The sequence below is a fragment of the Protopterus annectens genome, chromosome 3.part1 (genome assembly GCF_019279795.1).
Source record: "Protopterus annectens isolate FY-2018-M chromosome 3.part1, PAN1.0, whole genome shotgun sequence".
In the NCBI taxonomy this organism is placed as follows: domain Eukaryota; kingdom Metazoa; phylum Chordata; order Ceratodontiformes; family Protopteridae; genus Protopterus; species Protopterus annectens.
Window position 1 is genome coordinate 1,811,326,302 of NC_056732.1, and position 23,642 is coordinate 1,811,349,943.

Below are 23,642 nucleotides of genomic sequence, written 5' to 3' on the forward strand. Positions count from 1 at the left end.
TAAAGGAACAAAATTTGCCAGATCAAGTAAAAGCTAAATTATTGGATGCTCCTGTTCAGCATAATGTTTTGTTTGGATCTAAAGCTGAAGAGGTGATTAAAAAGATGGAGGACAAGGCGAAATCTATGCAAACAGTTAAAGATTTCTTACAAGTACAGCCACCCAGATTTAGCAGGAATTGGCCTATAAAAAACTGGTCCTTTCCCAATTCAGACAGGCCTCAGAGGGGTAGATACAGACGCTCCCGAGGAAGGCCTCAAGTACAAGCCTCTTATAGACCAAGACAGTGGACTGCTTCCACCCCTAGGGGAGGAGAGGACAGGTCGCAAACTCATAGGAAACAGACTCAATGACTCCCTCTGTTGGGCTGCAGGCACTTCTTGCCTGGAAGCCCCTCTCGGAGGAAAACTTTCTCTTTTTCATCGAAATTGGACTCATATAACCCAAGACAAGTGGGTTCTGGATGTGGTTTCAAGAGGTTACAAATTCCATTTTCATACCCTTCCAAGGCCAAGCGGATGGCCAGACCTTCCAAAACATCAATAGACAGAGGCCTTAAACCAGGTGGAAGCTCTTTTGGCTATGAAAGCCATAGAACTTGTTCCACTTTCAGAGATGGGACAAGGTTTTTACTCAAGGCTCTTTCTAGTCCCCAGGAAACAAAATTCATGGAGGCCCATCCTGGATCTGTCAGTCTTGAACACTTTTCTAGAGATTCCAAAATTCAAGATGCTTACTTTACAGCAGCTACTTCCAATGCTGTCCAAAAATGCATGGATGGTAACTTTGGATTTAAAGGAGGCATATTTACACATTCCCATCAGGCAGGAACACAGAAAATACCTCAGGTTCAAGGCCGGATCAAGGCACTTTCAATTCTCTGCGCTGCCCTTTGGATTGTCTACTGCGCCCAGGGTCTTCACCAAATGCCTGGCTCCAGTAGTAGCTTACTGCAGACTCAGGGGAATTCAAATTTACCCTTATCTGGACGACTGTCTCATTCAGGCAGACAGCAAGGAGGTCTTACTACAGCATCTACGGTTTGTTCAGGATCTCCTCAAGTTCCTGAGACTCACTGTAAACATAAAAAAGTCAAATTTGACACCTTCACAACAGATAATTTTTCTGGGCGCTTCTTTAAACACAACAACCCAGATGGCATTTCTGACATATGAAAAACAGTTTCAGCTGGCTTCAACGTTCAAAAACTTGGCAACTTTAACTCAGCTATCTGCAAGGAGATTCCTGCAGGCTTTGGGTTACATGGCCTCCTGCATCCTTCTCATTCCATATGCAAGACTACACATGAGGAGAATACAGTGGTACCTAAAAACTGTATGGTTTCAGCATTGCCACAGTTTAGACATACTGATCTCCGTCCTGCCTTGTCTTCAAAAGGAATTCCTTTGGTGGTCCAAGGCATGTACTCTAAACCAAGGGAAACCCTTCTATCTGCCTCCTGCCACTCAGATTCTAACCACGGACGCCTCGGATTATGCATGGGGAGCCCATTTTCAGGGCAACTGTCTGCAGGGCCTATGGACAAAGGATCAGAAGCACCTGCATATCAATTTAAAAGAAATGTTAGCCATTCAGAAAGCTCTAATGGCCTTCAGGAATCTTCTACAACCAGGACAACTACTGATACGGACAGACAACACCACAGTTATGTGGTACATAAACAAGCAAGGGGAATCTCATTCCTACCCCCTTTGCAGACTAGCCATGGATCTATGGAACACAGCTCTACCTTGCAATCTGGACCTTCAAGCTCAGTTTCTACCAGGGAAGCAAAACTTGCTGGCAGACAGTCTGAGCAGAAACCTTTCGGATCCACATGATTGGATGCTGGACACCAAAATATTCAGGATGATAACAGCAGTCTGGGGATGTCCCCACATAGACCTCTTTGCATCCCATCTCAATCAACTACAGAATTTTTGCACCAGGACTTTCCACGAACAAGCTTGGAAAGTGGATGCACTATCTTTCAGTTGGAGAAACCTCTCAGGATATGCCTTTCCACCTCTTCCTCTCCTTCCATGGGTATTATTAAAGATCAAACAGGACAGGCCCAAGATGATAATTTTATTGGCCCCAAATTGGCCTCGACAGTTCTGGTACCCTACTCTGAAAAACCTATGTCGGGAGCCCCCTTGGGTCTTACCACAGACTCCGAACCTTCTGTCCCAACATCAGGGTCAGGTTCTACACTCCCATGTCAGCACTCTCAGCCTGGCGGCCTGGTTAATTCAGGGCCTTTGATTCCTTCTCTCCTACCCAAGCAGGTTATGGATGTCATTTTAGAAGCCAGACGTCCTAGCACTAGAAAATCTTATGCAGGAAAATGGAAAAGATTTTGTTCCTGGATGCAGGGTCAGGATTCTGACCCTCTTCTTCCCAACATTCCTTTGATTTTACTTTACCTGACAGATCTCTTACATAAGGGTCTCTCTTTCTCTTCCATTAAGATACATGCCTCTGCTATTTCCGCTCATTATAATACAGACCCTCCAATCTTTTCCCACCAGCTCATGAGACAGTTTCTCAGAGGAGCTAAGAACTTAAGACCTCCTAGATCTCCCATTCCTGCTTGGGATCTCAACTATGTTTTGGAAAAGCTCACTTTACCTCCTTTTGAGCCTGCTGCCTCTTCTGACATCGTTTTTGTCTTGGAAAACGGCCATCCTGTTAGCCCTGACCACTGCCAGGAGAGTTTCAGAGATGCAAGCTCTTATGGCTGTGGAACCTTATATTATTTTTCATCAAGACAGGGTGTCTTTGAGGACTTCATCCTACATTCATGCCTAAGGTGGTTTCCAAAGTGGCTTTAAATCAAACTATCCACTTGCCAACTTTTTTCCCCACTCCTCAAAATAAAGAGGAAAGTATCTTATATTCCTTGGATGTACACAGACAGCTACATTTTTACCTGGACAGAACCAAGGACATCAGAAAATCAGAGCAATTGTTTGTTTCTTATGCTTCAAGTTCCCAAGGTAACGCCATTTCAAAACAGACCATTTCTAAATGGATTGCTCATGGAATCAGATTTTGTTATTCACACCATGGAAAGCAAATCCCAGGGAGTATACGGACTCATTCCACCAGAACTGCTGCCACTTCTGCAGCCTTCCTCAGGGGAGTTCCTACCAAAGACATTTTGGAAGCTGCAACTTGGAGTTCTGTGCATACTTTTTCAAAGCACTACAATCTACCTCTCTACTCTAAGTCTAGGGCAGGCTTTGCTTCTGCAGTCTTGCAGGGCCTTATAGCCGCCCCTTCTGCTTTATGACCACCTCCCTTTCTTTTTGCTTTGGGATTCTACCCTACAGTCATGACTGCAACAGTGAAACATGATGAACATAGTACAGTTGTGTACACTTACCATAAATGTAGATGTTCGAGTGCCTTCACTGTTGCAGTCTGGGTTTCCCTCCCTCCTGTCCCCTCTTATTCTTACTTTTGTGTAGTTCCTTTTTTCACCATTCTTCTGAGGTGTATTTGCAAAGGATATGGGACCTTTTTCATTTTGGGACTCCTGACAATCGGGGGCAAGAAAAACTGGAGAACATGGCGTCGGCTGTTAGCTTTGTACTCCTGGCGCTCTGACGTCAGGGAGCATGGTTTAACAGCCGACGCTGGACCCAGACTTTGGGATTCTGGCCGACTGAGGACTGCCTGCCGGCAGGGGAGAACCCTACAGTCATGACTGCAACAGTGAAGACACTCGAACATCTACATTTATGGTAAGTGTACACAACTGTACTTTTTATACAACTGCAGTTTCGACACTTGGGTCTTGAGATACTTAAATTTGACATTTCAGTATTTTGAGATTCTAAAGTGTTTATATACACACACACACACACACACACACACACACACACACACACACACACACACACACACACACACACACACACACACACATATATACATGTTTAAGGTCTGTATCTCTTTGTCAAAATTCAAAAACACTCAAAAAACATAAAAAAACATCCTGATTAAGTAACTGATGCCACTGAACTGTGCTACATCCAATACAAATGCCAGTAAGAATCCAAAGGCAAGTAAAACGGGTTATGAAACCTGATAAAGGTGGGGGAGTGGTTTTGTTTGATAGAATGAATTATAATAACCGACTTTTAGAAATTTTCTGTGATACTGACAAATACTAACAGACTTCTAGGAATGAAGTATTTATTAAATATAATATAAAAATCCAGCTTTTTCTTGAAGATTCCCTCTTACAGGGTGTCATTAATGAGAACTTATTTGAATTTTTGAAACTAGAACATCCTGTTATTTCTTTGGCCTTTGGAGTTCCTATAATTCATAAAAGTATTGCTCATCTGCCCTTCAGGGTTGTAATAGCAGCTCATAATAGTCCCACATACTCTTTAGGGGTTTTACTCATAACAGAACATTTGATCTCTTGTGTCTTTTAAGTCAGAATTGATTTTATGTTTTATATTCATTACAGGCTCTATCATTTTCATGTTTGATTTACCTTATTTAGAATTGTTACATGTCTTGTATGCTTTGTACTTTTAAGTGCTTCCATACTTTATTCTAATTAGTAACAGATTGTTATATAAAAATTCAGTTACTAGTAGCATTTGTTATGATGAAGTCTCTTACAGCTTAAGACAGAAGCGCTTAGTCTTTCGTATGTTTTATGTTAATAAATAGTAATAATAATAGCTCCAGACAAGTGACAAGGTTCAGGGTTCAGTCCTGGGAACCGCTGTTGTTTGGCATCTACTTCTCTGAAGTACAGGCCAACACTAAGGGACTCTGGCTAACGAAGTTCACAGATGACTTCAAACTGGGAGCCATTATCGAATCCCCAAATGATGTGGATACTCTACAAAAGGGCCTTCCAGAAACAGATGTTTGGTGCCAGAGCCATGGGCTCAAGCTCAATGCCAAGAAATGTATCCCTTTGGAAAAAAACATGTAACCATGAATTACCACATAGGTGGCAGTACACTAAACACCGAAAGTGTGATAAGAGACTTAGGGACACAGGTGGACAGTGGTCTCACCTTCGATAACCACATCGCCACAACAGTCAGGAAATCCTTCTGTGTGGCACATCTCATCACTAAGGGATTTTCATCCAGAAAAAAGGGAAAGAGAATACCCCCTACCTGGGGCTTATCAATCTCACAAACCTGTTGATTATTTGTTTAGTTGACCAAATTGTGTTGACTAAACAGATAACCAGAGTATAAACAAAGATAGCTGTACCTCTATTGATGTGTGTGTGTGTGTGTGTGTGTGTGTGTGTGTGTGTGTGTGTGTGTGTGTGTGTGTGTGTGTGTGTGTGTGTGTGTGTGTGTGTGTGTGTGTGTGTGTGTGTGTGTGTGTGTGTGTGTGTGTGTGTGTGTGTGTGTGTGTGTGGATAGAAGAGCTACATCTCACACACATACACACAACTGATATTTGTGAAGGAAAATGAAGGCAGTGCAGGAAGGGAAGACTGCTGGAGGATGGAGTACATGGCATTCTTCTCCCAACCTCCAGTGTTCGACTTTTAAACAGTGTTTATCTACTTTTATATTTTTACCTTACTGTCTTCCTCTCCAATGAAAATGAGAAGCTAGGATTCTTTAAGGAAGACTTATTTAAATAGCCACTTTTGTAAGTGACCACGAGCTATGAGTGATCATGGGATGGGGGTGACACAAATTAGTGGTTGGGGCATATTCTATGCTACTGTGTATTAGGAACACAAATTAATATGGCATTTATATATCATTTTCAAGGTGAGCTGGCAAACATGGCAGATGTTGAAATTACTGATGAAATGGAGATTAACAATATAGAAGAAGCTAACATGAACAATAATAGGGCTGTGCATAAATTGATTAGACAATGTGAATCTGAAACAGCAGAAACTGGTGAACAAGGAGAGAAACGTTTATTTGTGAAAATAATTCTCTCATAGGGCGACTAATAATGTAACAGGAAACAGGAAATAACTAAAGGAATAAGTTACGTGAAATAGATCATGCAAAAGACAGTCAGCTGAAAAAAGCACAAATGCAGTCCAGGAGTGTCCAGGTAATTTGAAAAAAGACCTTTTGATGCGGGTCTATATTAGATCAATGAACGATTACAGATCAAACATTTAAATGTTCGAAAATTTAAAAAAAAAAAACGAAGTAACAAAAACAAAAACCAAAGGGTGTAAGCAAGGGTGCCCCCCACTTAAATATACCAACTCCAAGGTCATGCTACAGTGTAAGCATTGTAGTGCACTGATGTGCGATCACAGAGTTGGTATATTTAAGTTGTGGGGGTGTGGAGGTGCAGGGGGGGCTTGCCTCCCCACTAAAACCCTTTTCTGTTACTTTTTTTTTTTATTTTATTTTATTTTTTTATTACATCTTTGAACATTCAAATGTTCGATCTCTAAAGGTCAACCTTTAGAGATTCGAACATTTAATCGTTCGTTGATGTAATATAGACCTGTTTGATGCTACTGTTTACAAGACCTGCCCCAATAGTGTCAGAAAAGGAGACTCAAATTTTGATAACAGGGGATTCCATGCTGAGAGTAATTAAGAACATGAGCCTTAGAGTAAACAGATAATGTATTACAGGTACATATTTTAATGGTTATACACTGAGGAGTATCCCTGAATAAACAGAGAATGTATTACAGGTACATGCCTTAATTGATATACACTGAGGGGAATCAGTGAATAAACAGAGAATGTATTACAAGTACATGTTTTAATGGATATACACAGAGGGGTATCTGTGAATAAACAGAGAATGTATTACAGGTGCATGTATTAATGGAGATACACTGAGGGGTATCAGTGAATAAACAGAGAATGTATTACAGGTACTTGCCTTAATGGATATACCTGAGGGGTATCAGTGAACAAACACAGAGCATGTATTACAGGTACATGCCTTAATGGATGTACACTGAGGGGTATCTGTGAATAAACAGAGAATGTATTACAGGTACATGCCTTAATGGATATACACTGAGGGGTATCTGTGAATAAACAGAGAATATATTACAGGTGCATGTATTAATGGAGATACACTGAGGGGTATCAGTGAATAAGCATAGAATGTATTACATGTACATGTCTTAATGGAGATACACTGATGAGGTGTCAGTGAATAAACAGAGAATGTATTACAGGTACATGCCTTAATGGATATACACTGAGGGATATCTGTGAATAAACAGAGAATGTATTACAGGTACATGCCTTAATGGATATATGCCGATGGGTATCCATGTATAAACAGAGAATGTATTACAGGTACATGCCTTAATGGACATACACTAAGATGTATCAGTGACTAAACAGAGAATGTATTACAGGTGCATGCCTTATTAGATATACACTGAGGGGTATCAGCTACAAATAATTTTGTGAAGAGGAAGAGAGAAGAAATTGTATTGGGACTGGGAGGTAACAATGTGGTCCTGTTGAGTCTTCCTGGCTACAGAGATCTGAAAAAAAGCGACTGCTTTCCTGATTAAGTATCCTGCTGTTTTTTATATTTGTTTTACCTTCTACTGCTTACCTAGAGCAAGCTTTAACTGTTTTCATAGTTATTTACTGCATTTTTTATTATCTGCACTTAAAAGTACATTTTAGTCGAAATTAGTCTAATTCAAGTCGAAAAGTGTTTGTTTGCTGTTTAATTTAATTGTTTGGCTGCCCACTAAAGTGTGCTAGCCTGCACTACTGACTTATTGCCTTTTCTGCATTTAGCGCGGAGTTGCCACTAGAGCACCATCGGGCAGCGCCGGTTAAACAAGGTTAAACTATTTCTGGCTCAGTAATGTCTGCTCTTCATTTTTTCCCTTAGAACTGCTCTACTTGTAATCTAAACAGTCTATTCTCTATCTGTAAAGCTCAGCACTTGTTCCTAAAGCATTTTATAGTCAGGTAAAGCACTTCTATATTATACAAAGTACTTCACTAGCTTAAAACCCCCTTGAGTACCCACTTCCCTATAGGTCCTTTCTGACTCAGTTACACAGCAAACTTTTTCATTTCTTCTAGCATGTCAAAGGGTCAGTTGCTAGCGTCCTCTCCTGCTCAGCTGGTGAATCTGGGAATATTGAGGCAATGTTACAATTGCCTCATGTACACAGACAACCCTCTCCTCCTCCCACAAAACACAAATACATGCGAAAGATGCAACTATATAGCCAAACTCTCAACTCAGGACTGGCAAAACCAGACAGGAGGAGAAGGTAACCACACACACCATAAACCCAGTCTCACATAGAACTATCACAACTACAAATCAAACACATAAACACACAAAGACATACTCGGAGGCACTGATCAAAAATCTACCAAAACAGCAGAGGCCTCCAAAGCAGACACCCAAACAACTGCCACCTCATGACATAACACAAGCAACACATAGATCACAAAGTCAGTGTGCAAATCAGTCACAGCCCTTAAGGCCAAACACAATGCCAGACACACTTATCATAGGTGACTCCATAGTCAGACACACTGACGTCCCACTCACCAGAATGAACAAGGAGAGGGTCACAGTAAGCTGCCTGTCGGACGCTAGAATCCGCCACATAACACAAGCACTCAGGTCACTCCACAGCAAGTACAAGTATGACTCGGTCATTGGCCATGCCGGTGTGAATGACCTGAGACGTACCTCCCTGGACTACATGAAAAGAGACATAGAGGAGCTCTCAGATTACGTAGCCCAGGCTGGTATGACCCTGACCCTGAGCAGTATCCTACCTTCACCAAGAATGATGCCAGAATACAGAGACAAAATGATCAGTTTTAATAATTGGCTTAATTTCTGGTGTCATTCTAAGGGGATCCAATGTCTGTCTGCCTGGAATGACATGCTTGACAAGCCACGCTGCTTCAAGGGACGGCTTGCACCTGTCACCCTGGGTTTCGGATATTGCCAAAGGCTCTTGCCACCCCATAGTGCCTTTTTTAGACAAGGCTCAAATTCTAAACCCACCGCCCTAGAAAACAATAATGGAAAAAACTAAGGGTAATGCTGCTCAATGCCAGAAGTCTAAATCTCAAGATGCACGCCTCGAAGCCCTCCTCAGTATGGAGAACATCGATGTCTGTGCTGTGACTGAAACCTGGTTCAAGGCTCCTGAGAGCACCCGGCACTATCGGTTTTACCTCATATCATGCGTTCCGCCCCAAAACCCGGACCGTACCACAAAAGGAGGGTGTATCCATATTCATCAAGGATACCCACACCTCCAGGCTGGTGGCAACTCACGAAGCATCAGAGACCATTCAGGTGCAATTAACCATAGGCAAAACTGCTCTACAGTTTGTAGCATGTTACAGGCCACCCTCTCAAACTCAGGAACCCCACACAGCCTTCCTGAAGACACTGGAGAGTATAAATGTCTCTCCAAACACCATCATATTGGGTGACTTCAACTACCCAAACATAGACTGGGAACATTACTCAAGCCCCAATACCCTAGCCCAAAGGTTCCTGGAGTTCATAAACTCAAATGCTATGGAACAACTTGTCACCATTCCCACAAGAGGTGAAAATATACTAGACCTGATCATCACAAACATGGGGACAAAATGCTCCACACCGAACGTATATCCCTCATTGGTGAGATCAGACCATAAACTAATCTCACTGGAGATCCACATCCCGCCCCCACCCCAACAAAAGACCACAGTGAAGAACTTCTCAAAAGCCAACTTCACACTTCTTAAGACTGGTGTGGTATCCTTCAAGGCCCCTGAGCCATTGGAAACCACAACCCACGCTGCTGAATCCCTTACAAATGCTTTCTACGAGCACCTCCAGGATTGCATGGATCAAGCAATCCCAAATAAAATCAAGACCCTTTCCACCAAAGGCAAGCAGCCGATCTGGTGGACCCCAGCCATAAACAAACTTTACAACAAGAGGAGAAAGCTACTACAAGATAGAGCAAAATCCCTAAAAGGGAAGACATCTCTGATCAATACTAGTAAAAAACTACGATCACTCATAAAATCATCCAAGGCCAACTTTGAGAGAAAAATCACCAAGGACTCAAAAGACAATCATAAGGCCTTCTTTAGCTATGTTAGAAATCTGGGTGGAAACTCCCAGATATGCTCAGAATTAGTCCAAAATGATACAAAAATCACTGAACCCACATTGCAAACATACTGGCAGACAGGTTCAGTGCAAATTTCTCCCCTCCTTCCCCCCCAAAAGGAGAAATATCTATCCCAGCAGAGTGTAGCCTCCCAATCATCTCGAATGCCCAGGCGAGAGCTGCTCTCTCTAAAGCTAAAAACACAGCATCAATGGGACCGGATGGTGTCCCCGGCTGTGTGCTACACAAACTCAATGAGGAACTAAACCCACACATAAGGCTGCTGTTTAATCTTAGCCTTACCACAGGATACGTACCCAAAGAGTGGCGTACGGCAACTGTGGTCCCACTCCACAAAGGCGGTGCTTCTACGGACCCTGGTAATTACCGCCCCATAAGCTTAACAAGCCTGGTCTGCAAAGCTATGGAGAGGATCATAATGGAACTCATAAATAAAGACATAAGGGACCTACAGACATTGGATCCTACCCAATTCGGCTTTGTCAAGGGCAGATCATGCCTCTTGAACTTGGTTGACTTTTTTGAAACAGTCACCAAGGCCATTGATGAGGGTAAGGCAGTTCACACAGCCTACCTTGACCTTGCAAAGCTTTCGACACAATACCTCACTCGGGTATCATAGAAAAGCTCACCAGCTTAAATGTAAACCCATATGTCACAAGATGGGTTGCAAACTGGCTCAAGGACAGAACCCACAGGGTTAGAGTTGCTGGTGCCATGTCAGACTCCAAGCCAGTCACAAGCGGTGTCCCACAGGGCTCAGTCCTGGGCCCCCTCTTGTTCGGCATCTACTTTTCAGAAGTGCAGGCAAACATAGGAGGATTGTGGCTGACAAAGTTTGCAGATGACTGCAAACTGGGCGCCATAGTTGAAAATCCATCAGACACAGGTATCCTTCAGAGAGGTCTCATAGAAACGGATAACTGGTGCAAGAGCCATAGCCTTAAGCTAAACGCCAAAAAATGTATAGTCATACCCTTTGGTAAAAACAAGGTAACCCCAAGTTACCACATAGGTGGCAATCCATTAAGCACAGAAGAGGTTATCAGGGACCTGGGGACCCAAGTTGACAGTAACCTTTCTTTTGACACTCACATTGCCAAAGTGGTTAGGAGGACCTTCTACATTGCCCACCTGATTATGAAGGGATTCACATCCAGATCAAGGAGGTCATTGTTCCCCTGTACTCTTCACTTATCAGACCAATGATTGAGTACAATGCCCCATTCGAATGTATCTTACCCGACACCTGCAGCAATTGGAAAGACCCCAAAAGTTCCTCACCAAAAGGATAAAGGGGCTCAAAAATATGCCATATGCTGCCCGACTGAAGAAACTCCAGCTCTATTCAGTCGCATACCGTCTGCTCAGAGGTGACTTGTGCCTGACATACAAGGCCATGTCCAACCCGGAATTAATGGACATGCTCCACCTCAAAAAATCCAAATCCACCAGAGCCACAAGAGCAAGTGTCTTAAACCTCAACACTGATATAAATAGGACGTGTTGGAGGGACAGATTCATCACCCAGAGACTCCCTATGCTGTGGAACAGAATCCCGGTCCATGTGAGATGGAGCACCTCGCTGGAGGAATCTTGACCAGTGGATGGGAGATCGTAGGTTTACCCCGGGGATCATCTCTGTATCACTGCTGGACAGAGGCACGGCAAACTAATGGGTATAGTATTCTTCAACTTAAGGGGTGGTGAAAGCCACACAACTCTGGCTAGGCTTATAAATGCCCTAGGGCAGATAGCCTAGTATGAACCTATGAACCTATAATACAAATTATTTCCCTTGCAGACATAAGGGGTTCATGTTATTCTTCTGTGATATATTTCCAGTACTGCACTTTAAGGGAATAATGTTAAGAAGTACCAGGGACTACACAAGTATTATATGGAGAGAATTTTTAAGAAACGATTTAAGTACATATTTGGGAAGAAATGGATGTTAAAAACAAATACCTCTCAAGATGTAATATCCATTTCATTCATTAAAGAAACATAATGTTTAGGAGGAGGTTAATAAAAGATGCGGTGTCTTTTTAGAAATATTGAAGACACCAGAAAAAGGTATGCAGGTTTTAAACTTTTATGTAAATGCGTTATGACCAGTGCTAGAAACATAAATATGAAGATAACCGAGTTGGAGGTACGTATTACTGAGAAGTCATAGGAGGATACCGGGCTATTGGCCCTGGGGCCCTTATAATCCTAGCCAAGAGTTTAGCCCATGCATAGACAAATCAGCTCCCAATGCCCCTGTCCATCAGGGACACGGGTGGAATCCCAGGGATGTATTTTCTATTTCCCATCCAGTTATCCAGACTGGGCTTAAAAAGGGGGTAAAGAGGTACTTTGCTTGACTTGGAGAGGGAGTCTATTCCATAGATGGGGGAGTCTCTGGGACACAAATCTGTCCCACCAGCAAGTCCTATTGATGTCACAGACCAGGCTGAGCCCGCATGTGCGGGTTACTCGAGTGGAGCTTGACTTGCGGATATGCAGCAGTCCCATCAAGGCAGGATCTGAGACTGCTTTGTATACCAGACAGAGGTCACCTCTGAGGAGTCTGTATGAAACAGAGTAGTGGGATAGGGCTTTTAGCTTATCTGTGTAGGGTAGATTTGTGAGGCCCTGGATTCTTCTGGTGAAGAACCTCTGTGGTCTCTCCAGCTGCTGCATGTGCTTTGCGAGGTACATGCCAAATGGGGGGCGTTGTACTCAATAGTGGGACTTATAAGGGAAGAATACAAGGATGTTATGACCTCCTTGTCCCTGGAAGAGATACCCTTACTTATGAGATGGGCCATGTGGAAAGCTTTCCATACACTGGAAGCAACATGATGGTCAAAAGTCAGTGTGCTATAAATCTGGATGCCCAAATCCCCAATGGCTAACTGAGTGCTTACAACATTGTTATTAATGTGATAATTTGTGGGGACATCTGTCTCCCCACAGGGGATGATGACGCTTTTTTTTGTATTCAGCTTGAGGCCATATTTCTGGCACCAGTCATTTGTTTGGGTGAGACCCTCTTGGAGGATATCCAAGTAGGGCAATTGATGACAGCTCCCAGCTTGCAGTCATTTGCAAGCTTGGTCAGCCATAGCCCACTGGTTTTGGCCTGTACCTCAGAAAAGTATATCCCAAATAACCAAGGCCCCAAGACCGTACCCTGGGGTACGCCACTTGATACGGGTCTACTGCTTGAGGTGGCTTCCCCTATTTTGACTAGGTGGGTTCTATTAGTGAGCCAGATGGCTACCCATTTGGTAACATACGGATTGATTCCTAGTTGAGAGAGTTTATCTATTATGCCCAAGTGGGGAATAGTGTAGAAGGCTTTGGCCAGGTCAAGGTAAGCAGTGTGCACGGTCTTCCCCTCATCCATGGCTTTGGTGACTGTTAAATTTGGTCGACTTTTTTGAGACAGACATAACCTCCCCTTAATGAAGCCAAGCTGTGTGGGATCAAGTGTTTGGAGGTTGCAAGTGTCCTTGTTAATAAGGTCCATGATAATCAGTTCCATGGTCTTGCAGATCAGGCTAGTTAGGCTGATTTATCTGTAATTTCCCAGATCAGAGGACGCTCCACCTTTGTTTAAAGGGATGACAGTGGCTGTCCTCCACTCAGCTGGGGCAAAACTGGTACTCAGGCTTTGTTTTTTTAGGGTGCCTAATGATGCTACAAGTTCCTTCCTGAGTTCATGAAGGATGCAGCCTGAGATGTTATCAGGTTCCATGAGGGCTGTATTTTTTGCCTTTGAGAGAGCAGTGATGACCTGATCCCTAGATATAAGGGGGAAGGGGGCAGGCACTGGGAATGTCCTGATTTACTGATGGGGGGGAGAGGGGTGAAATTTTCACTGAATCTGTCAGCCAGCAAGTTTTCTATATTTACGGCATTTGTATATGTGGTGTCCTTGACCACCAGTTCTGAACAGATCTGGGTGCTACCTTTGAGATTATGGACATATGTGAAGAAGGCCTTATGATTGTCTCTAGTAGATATGGCCAATTTGGACTCAAAGTTTGCTTTGGAGGATTTCACTAGTGCTCTTATTTGCTTGTTTAGCCTAAGGAGAGACTTCTTCCAATTGGGCACCTGCTCCTTCTTGGTCCTGGACAGCAATTTTTTCTTTTGTTATAGAGTTTATTTATTGCAGATGTCCACCAGACAGGTTTACTCTTCCTTATGGAGGATGATTTAGTCCTATCAGGTATTCCTGATTCCATGCATCTATATAAATGTTCGTATAGTAATTTGGTATAGTTTTAGATACTGGTGCCAGGTCATAGAGAGGGGGAGTGGGCTGTGAAGCTGTTTATACCATCCCTCAGGAGGTTGTAATCAGCTTTGGAGAAGTTTTTTTGATTGAACCTACCTAGCTAGAGGGGGTCGGGGGAGATGGTGATTTCAAACATGACCGCTTTATAGTCAGATCGTACAAGGGAGGATGATACTGCAGGGATGCTGCAGTGGTTACTCATGTTGGTTAATACCAAGTCCAAGATATTATCACCTCTTGTGGGGGTATCGACTAGCTGTTCCAAAGCATTTGCATTGACAAAATCAAGGAATCTCTGGGCATTTGTGTTCTGGCAAGAGTAGTTCTTCCAGTCTATATTTGGGAAGTTAAAGTTACCCAGAATCAGGGTAAAGAGTTGACTCTTGATAGATTCGTAGAGATTTAGATTGGCAGTTTGGGCATCTTGGGTCAGATTTGGGGGTCGGTAGCTAGCTATGATTTGTATAGGGGTCTTATCAATAGTTAATTGCACCTGGAGTGTCTCCTGTGCGTCATACTGTTTGACCAGCCTGGAGGTGTGTATGTCTTTAATATATGTTGAAACTCCACCTCCTTTGGCTTTACTACCCACAGTTTGGGGTCTGAATGTATGATAAGATGAGTAACCAGGTAAGGCTGATGTGTTCTCCGCAGCTTTGAACCTGGTCTCTGTGACTGCACAGATGTCCGCATTTTCCAGGGTTAGAAATGCTTGCAAGGAGTGTAGTTTCATGTTTAGACTCCTAGCTTTTAGCAGCATAACATTTAATTTGTGTTTTGCTGAAATCGTTATGTTACTAGTTTTAACCTCATCACTTTTCCTAAAAAAAGGCACTATAGGGGAGGCAAGAGCCTTTGCCAGAATCCTGAAGCCCAGGTGAAGACAGATGCAGGCCATCTCTGGCAAATCATTGTGGTCTGCTGATAATATCTTCCCAGGCTGTCAGGTACTGGATCCCACTGGAATGACACTACAAACTAAGACAATTGTTAAAGTTAATAATTTTCTGCTTATATTCGGGCATCATTCTGCGTGATGGTAGAATGCTGCTTAAGGCTTGGGACATACCTGCCTGGACACATAGTCAGTGAGTTCAATAATGTCTTTCTTCATATAGTTCAGGGATGTATGTCTCAAGTTATTCACACCAACATGGACTATGACAGAGTCATAGAGAGAGTTGAGTGCATGTGTGATATGGCGGATTCTGGCCCCTGACAGACAACTAACCGTGACTTTCTCCTTATCCATCCTGGTGAGGGGCACAACTGTGTGTCTCACAATGGAGTCACCTATGTCCAATATGTTGAGTTTATGGTTAAGCCATTGTGGTTTTGAGACACAGGTGTGTGAACTATGCATGGTATGTGATGTGGAAGGCTGTGGAGATAACGTGTGTTTTTGCCTCAGAGGTTTTTGCCTTGGAGGTCTCCTTTGTTTGGGTATGCTTTTTGTTTAGGACCTCCACATATGTGGGTGTGTGTTGTGTAGGTGTGGGTGGTGGTTGAGGGGTAGTGATTGTGTTGTCAACCTTCTCAATGCAAAATATACTGGCTTGTGAGGGAGAGAGCTTGGACTCTAGGTTCCTAATGTAATTGCATTTCTCGCAAATTGTGTTCCTAAGTGATAGTAGTAGGTGCTTGTCTGTGTACATAAGGCAGTTGCTACACTGTGTCAAGATGCCCATAACAACCAAACTGGCAGGTGAAACTGCAGGAAATTGTCCATCCATATTTTTCAGAATCTGACAGAGAAGGCCAGGGAGAGCTAAGGGGTTAGCCTAAAGCCCAAGTGCTTAAACCAAAACTAAGAGGCTTAGAATAACACAATTTAAACAGGCAATAAACAAGCACTAACAAAATGCAGGGTCTATATTATAAAGACGAACATTCAGGTTGTCGAACACCTAAATGTCAACACCTAAACAGCAAAAGCTGAAAACTGTGAACGGTCACTTTCACAAATTTTTTCACAGGGAAAAACTTCGCTGGGCTGGGGGACAGTAAAACAAACTTTCAACCCTAATCAAATGGGGGGCTTTGCCCCCACACCCCCAATGTGGGGGCGTGTGCACCCACACCCCCCCCCAACTAAATATACCAACTTCGAGATTGCTCTACATTGGGGAAAAGGGCAAATTCCTGTTAACGGCCAAGCAAATTTTCCCCGGTGCAAAAATTTGCAAAAGTGGCCATTCACAGTTTTCATCTTTGGCTGTTCAGGTGTTCAACAACCTGAACGTTCGTCTTTATAATATAAACCCCAAATGCAACAGAAAAGATGCAATTGAACACTTTAGAGAACAAGCCATAGCAAGTAGCAGAAAAAGCAAGAAGAAGTAATGGAGCAGGAGGAGGAAAAAAAAATACAGTAAAAGAAGTTGAATAAAGTTTTTTTTTTTTTTGTAAAGTGGAAAGGGAGAGGGGAGAAACAGAAGAAAATTAAAGGTTAAGGAGCTAAGGGGTTTGACCTTCCCAAATGATCTCTGTATTAGGTAGAATGAGCTAATGAGATGGGACTGGGAGGAGTGTCCCTTATCAAATTTACAGTATAGGCAGGCAACAGGAAAAGCCACAAACTATAAGAGCACAACAGCAATTGGGTGGGAGGGGTGCGAGAAAAACAAAAATTAAAATTCACCCACAGATCAGTAGTTATATAAATGGGGAGACAGAAAAGTAAATAATTAAAAACAGTGCAGTAAACTAGTGCAGAACTGTTACACAAATAAATAAAAAAATGCAGTACCAATAAGCAAATAATTACAACCAGTGCAGTGCTGATAAGAAACACCAAACAATTATATAAAGTGCGAAAAATATACTTATATAGCTCTGTAATTCAGAGTGTTTAAGAAGTACTCTCCATCAGGCACAAATGTTATTATTTTCGTGACATTGTATGGGTACAGGGGTGGTCAGAGGTATAAAAAATGGAAGTGGTGCATATAAGATCACATCTGTCATCCTTCAGTAATAATTGATTCTGTGAACTATTGGTCTGAGAGAAATTTGATGTGGCATGGTTTATATAATTTCTAACCAATGCTCCTTTTTGGAAGAGAAAGTTTGGTTGGACTGACATTAACAGTAAGTGTGCAGTTGCAATGGGTGATTCTAATGCACAAAATATGAACTGGGAAAATGCCTGCATCTAGGAGGAATGCCCATAACATAGTGCATTATGATCGGTCTCTGATCATAACCTGTATATTATGTGCTCAAGACAGGAATGCCAACAAATTTGCTCTCAAGGTGAAGCTTGGCATCCACGTCGTGAACAAACATTGGGTTATAATCGATGCTACAGTCATAATTCTTTGTAGTGCATGGAGTTGTATCTCCTTCATGTACTATTTGTTACAGGAATAAGAATCGCTAAGTATTTTGCCAGCATTTAATGCCATTAAACACTTGGCAGACTATCAGAAAGGGAGTGTAATGCAGTCCATTAGGGTCACACTTACCTTTCATGTCTCTTAACTGTTCAGGTTTTCAGAGAACATCCAGATAATTGCTTCATATTTTTACGTTGTTCCTCATATAGTCTGTGTTCTTTGGAGAAGCCATTGAGGACTGAAGTCTCTAAATAATGAAATTCATTTGAGTTTCGGAGTTTGTATCCTTAAAATTAATGTGAGCAAATCCTGTTATTCTAGCAGCTAGTTTTTTAGAGGAAGTTAGGGACATGTTACAGGTAGGGACAGCAGGCAGAAGCAAATCCTTTATTTCTGCCACTGTCATTTTCTGGACAGTACTGGCAGATTTTACTGCTGAGTGATAGACCCAACTTTAACAACTTTAACAGGGGTGCTTAACATTTGTTAAGGTTGAGTGACACCTTACACTGGCACTTAACTGGATTGTCTTTTTCCCAATATCAGAGCGTAAATGTACTCAACCCTGACTCCTTTCATTTCATTCTCACTCCCTCCCTCCCACATTTTTTTTCCTTTCTCATAACCCAACGTATTCACCTCTCACTGTTGTACTCTCCTTTAATTCTTCCTACCTCTTACCTCATGAAACTGAGTGCATATATGCCTGCACTCCAAATTATACTTATGTACTCCAAAATACTTGTTCTAATTTCATTCAGTGCTTTGTTACAACATCTTGCTCAAATGCTATTATTCTGTCTTATTTGTTACTGTGTTTAAGTAGTTTTTGAAAATTGTATTGTACTTGTTAACTTTGTTGATATTAGCTTTGTAATATTTTTATATGGAACTTTTTTCCACGGTCCTCCATTGAAAACGAACTCATTTTCGGCCCAGTGGACTTTCCCCATTAACAAACTGCAAACAAATAAATTGAGATTAGTATTGTTCTTAATTATGAATAAATAGTAAAGGATCCTACAAGAAACAATAACATTTGGAAGTAATACAAGTTCATGACAAGTTGTAAGTTATGACTTGTGCTGTTGAACCTGGGATATCTAACTCAGAGCATATTCCAATAAAATTACCAAACTCTGGAATTCCCTCCCTCAACCATCACCAAAAATCCACACCCTCATGAGTTCAAACAACCACTTCATAACTTCCTAGCTATTCATTGGCTCTGCTCCTGTGATACTCCTGGCTACCTCCACTTATCCTGTGCCACCCCCTTTCCACTCTATAATTAGTCTACATCCTCTTATTTTCCCTCTGATTGTTACTATCAGTTCTTGGTTCTTATTATTCCTCCTCTCAAAAAGGTGTTTCGTACCCCTGGGAGTACAGTTGTATACTGTTAACTTTGTAATATTCAAGACTGTTCGACCTACTATTTCATATGTGACATTCTGTTTGAGTAGTATGTTATTTGTCATGTACCATCATTTTCACATTCTGTACTTAAGCTTGTAACAGAATTTCTGTGTGTTTTTCATATTCTTATGTAAAATATTCATATGTAAATATTGTACTGTTTTTTTTTCTGGAGCTTTTCTCCCTGGGCTTCCACTGATTTTTCCCGATTAACAAATGTTGTTGTGTCTTTCGGCTTATCCCGGTTAGGGGTCGTCACAGCGGAACTCCAGTCCACTAATGTTTGGTAGTGGATTTTTACATGCCGAGTTACCAGCTCTGACGCACAACCTTCAACGAAGGCATGCCCATTCACGTATGCCTCCACACAGAAGACGCTCTAGCTGAGAATCGAACAGGACAACGTCTCGCTGTGAGGCGACAACGCTACCACAGCACCACTAATAAATAAATAAAAATATGTGCTCTATGGGAGGTCCTGACAGTCTTACATATATGTAGGTGGAGCAAACATTTCTCCAAATATAATTCTACAAAGCAAATTCTGAGGCTATATTGGAGGAGATAGCTGAGTGGATATGACATGATCAGATGTTTAACAGGGGTATAACAGAAAATTGAGCTTTATTTCATATTGCATTAACTTTCTGATAAAAATAAGAATGTTATTTGTGGCAAAAATAATAAAATAAAAAAGAAATCCACCCTGTGATGGAGAGGGAGATTAGCGAGTTTGTATAAAGGAATAATTTCCACTAGACGTATTAGACTTCTCCCAGTATAAATAACAAAACAAAAATATTTCAAGTTGTAAAGGCAAGATTTAGACAAAGGGTAAAGAAAACTAAAAGTGGAGAATAGTCCAGAAAAAATAACTAAATAACCAAACTGTCTGGACTAAGAAGGGCACCACACTTGAAGTTGACTCCTTTAATATACCAGTAAAACAGATGGCACCACTTGAAGGTGACTCCTTTAATGTACCATTAAAACAGATACTGTTTTACTGGTATATTAAAGGAGTCAACATCAAGTGTGGTGCCCTTCTTCTTAGTCCAGACAGTTTGGTTAGTTTGAAAACTAAAAGTGCTTAAGTCGAAACTAGCTTTACCAGTAAAATAGTAAAGCATTTGTAAACACTTGAGGGTTTACAGGAAGGTTAAGCTGGTCAAAAAGTAACAGCTAGCAGTATAGCTGATTCTGACCATAGCATATTACTTGAGGAATTTGGTAAAAAAAAATTCTTTGGCAACACTGAAAAAGCCTCAACATTTAGTAAAGGGGATTGTGTTCCTGCAACATGAATGTCCAATTTGTATATTTATGTATGTATGTATGTATCTTCTTCTTTCGGCTTTTCTCGGCTAGGGGTCACCACAGCGGATCACATATCCACTCAGGATTGGCAGTGGAGTTTATTTTTACAGTGTCGAGTGGCCAGCCTGGCGTCCAACCTTCCACAGAAGGCACACACATGCACGCACTCGCACCTAGGGCCAGTTTTAGTGTGTCCAATCCACCTACAGCATGTCTTTGGGAAGTGGGAGGAAACCTGAGCATCCTGAGGAAACCCACGCGACCACAGGGAGGACATGCAGACTCTGCACAGAAGGCACCCCAGCCCAGGATCGAACCGGAGAACCTCTAGCTGTGAGGCGACAACACTAACCACTACACCACCATGGCCGCCCTGTATGTAAGTATGTATGTATATATAAAAAAAAAAAAAATTCTAAGCTTCTTTCCTGTCTTTCCTGTAACTAGTCTAGTCCATATACAGATTTGCTGTATCCAGGATTGTCTGTAAGCTTCTGAGCCCAGCAAGCCTTTCTGTGTTGGAGAGAAGCCTACTAGCTTATTTAGCACAAGAGGAGTGGTTTCTGCCCCAGAAATTGTAGTTTATTGGCCGTTTGGGCAGTTTTTCCATCTCTTTCAACTTTCTGGTTTAAAAGCCTGTATTTGTACTTGTTTCTCACCTTTCCTATAACTAGTCTAGTCCAGATACATATTTGCTGTATCCAGGACTGTTTGTAAGATTCTGAACAGTGCCAAAGTCTGCTATTCAATTTTTCCCTTAGATCTTCTAGTTCTCTCCTCTTCTGCACTATTACTAGCTTATTAGTCTAGCACTTTTCCAGACTTCTTGTACAGATTATTGTAGAACACAAAAGTACTACCAGCACTAAACTTTCTACAAGGAAACCGCTCCAGTACTTATTAATGCCCACCCCTCCAGGCATGTCTAAAGGTCAGTTCCCTGTGCTTTTTCCTGTTAACCTGGTGAACTTAAGCATCTTGAGGCAATGTAGCAACTGCTCATGTACACTGACAACCCTCTCCTCTTACCTCCCAACACTCAGCCTTGCAAGAGATGCACTTAAATAGCCAAATTGGAACCCACGCACTCTCCAGCCAAGACTGGAATACTGGTCAGGAGGAGAAGGTCAACACTTGCACCACACCACATGGAATACATAGCCCTCCAGAACACACTCCAGCACTGCCTTCACATAAAAACATAAACCACACACATACCTTCGGGGAGGCTGTCAATAAAAATCTACCCAAACAACAGAGACCTCCAAGGCAGAAATACACTCAACCACCACAACACAACACTAATCACGAGACACATAACTCTCCTAAACAGTGTGCCACTCAACCAAAGCCCCTAAGACAAAACAGTATGCCCAACACACTAGTCATAGGTGACTTGATAGTGAGGCACACTGATGTCCCACTCACTAGGTTGAGTAAGGAGAAAGTAAGAGTCAGCTGCCTATCAGGTGCCAGGATCCACCACATAACACATGCACTCAGGTCCCTCAATAACAGGTACAAATATGAATTTGTCATTGTACATGTGGGTGTGAATGACCTGAGACGTACCTCCCTAGAATACATGAAAATAGACATGGAGGAGCTCTTGGATTATGTAGCCCAGGCGTGTATGACCCTAACCCTGAGCAGCATCCTATCATCAATGAGAATGATACCACAGTACAAGCAGAAAATGATTGATTTCAACAATTGGCTAAGTTTCTATTGTCATTCTAAGAGTATCCAGTATCTGTCTGTCTGGAATGACATGATTGACAGACCTCAATGCTTTGCCAGAGATGGCCTGCATCTGTCACCTCTGGGCTTCCAGATACTGGCCAAGGCTCTTGCCACCCCTATAGTGCCTGATGTTCTTCATCTCACATTGCTGCAGTCCTGACACTTGGGTAGTCCGCTGTCCCAGTCGGCCCGAATACCAAAGTATAAGGCTGACGTCGGTCAAGGCGCATTAGTCTGACGTCAGTACGTCAGGGTACAAATGCGCATGACCGACGTCATTTCCTCAGTCTTTTTTGCCGCATGGTCCGATGCAGAAGCAGTTTTGCAAGTGCAGGTTGGCGTTCTGAGATTTTCCGAAGTCGGAGTTTCAGACCGAATCAAGTTGGCTAAGTACCCGCTGGGGAATATTTTGGTTTTTCTTGCCTCAGTATTTTACCGGATGTCAGAAAAAGTGAATAACTGTATTTCTTGTGGGAAACAGATACCTCATAGGGATTACCATACCTTGTGTATACCTTGTTTAGGGCCTGAGCACGACGTTGTTGGCTGTCGCTCTTGTGCTAGATTTAACAAACGCACTATAAAGAGAAGATTAGATTGTGCCAGGTTAGTTTTGGGAAGCGGTGTAATTATAAAATGCCGCCGGATGCTCCGCCCGCTTCAAAAAGCGCAAGGACAAAACAGCAAAGCCTAGGCTGGAAGAACCGTCCGTCGGACGCCGGTTCTTTAGAGGGCTCGGTGGAGCCAGAGGTTCAGCCAGAAATTTCTTTGGAATCCCAGGAGAGACTTTATTACTGCAAGATGTGACCTCTCAGGAGGTAGGCCAGGCGGAAGGGGCTTTTCAGGTAGCTGTTCTTCCCTCCCTTTCTAAGGTGGTTAGGCCCTCCCTGCTGTTTCCAAGGCTTCTCCCAGGGGCAGGCCAGGTTTTGTTTCAGGTGTTACCCCTAGTTCTTCAGGGTCTGTACCTAAGAAGCATATGCTTAAGATGGCAGAAGATTTCATTACAATGATTAGAGGTTCTATGCCCTCCTGATAAGAGGCCTAGGGTGGAACCTGAGCTTGGGAGTTTTGAGCAGTGTTCGATGCTTCTGAGTCTTCGGCTGAAGACTTGCAGGAGTATTCCCTTACTCTGATTCTGATGTAGATGATTCTACTCCTTCTGCTTCTCCTCCTGAGGATTTTTCATTTTCAGAGACTCTTCATTCCATGAGGGAGCATTTTAAATGGGAAGGTCAGGATTTCTCTGATTCCAGGAAAAGGCTTAGGGAATTTTTGTTTCTACCCCAGCATAGGCCTTTAGCTATACCTCCTGTTCTAGATGTGGTGGAGGATGTTTTTGCAGAGGCTTCTCTGAACCCTGATTCTTTGCCTCCTGCTCCAGTTAAACCGGATAGATATT

At 42.4% G+C, this 23,642-nt stretch overlaps 1 protein-coding gene across 1 annotated transcript in view; it reads left to right on the top strand.

Annotated features, from left to right (window-relative positions):
* The window catches only part of LOC122798689 (zinc finger protein 883-like), a 126,014-nt gene that overhangs the window by 31,149 nt on the left and 71,223 nt on the right, over positions 1–23,642 (top strand). The window lies entirely within an intron of this gene.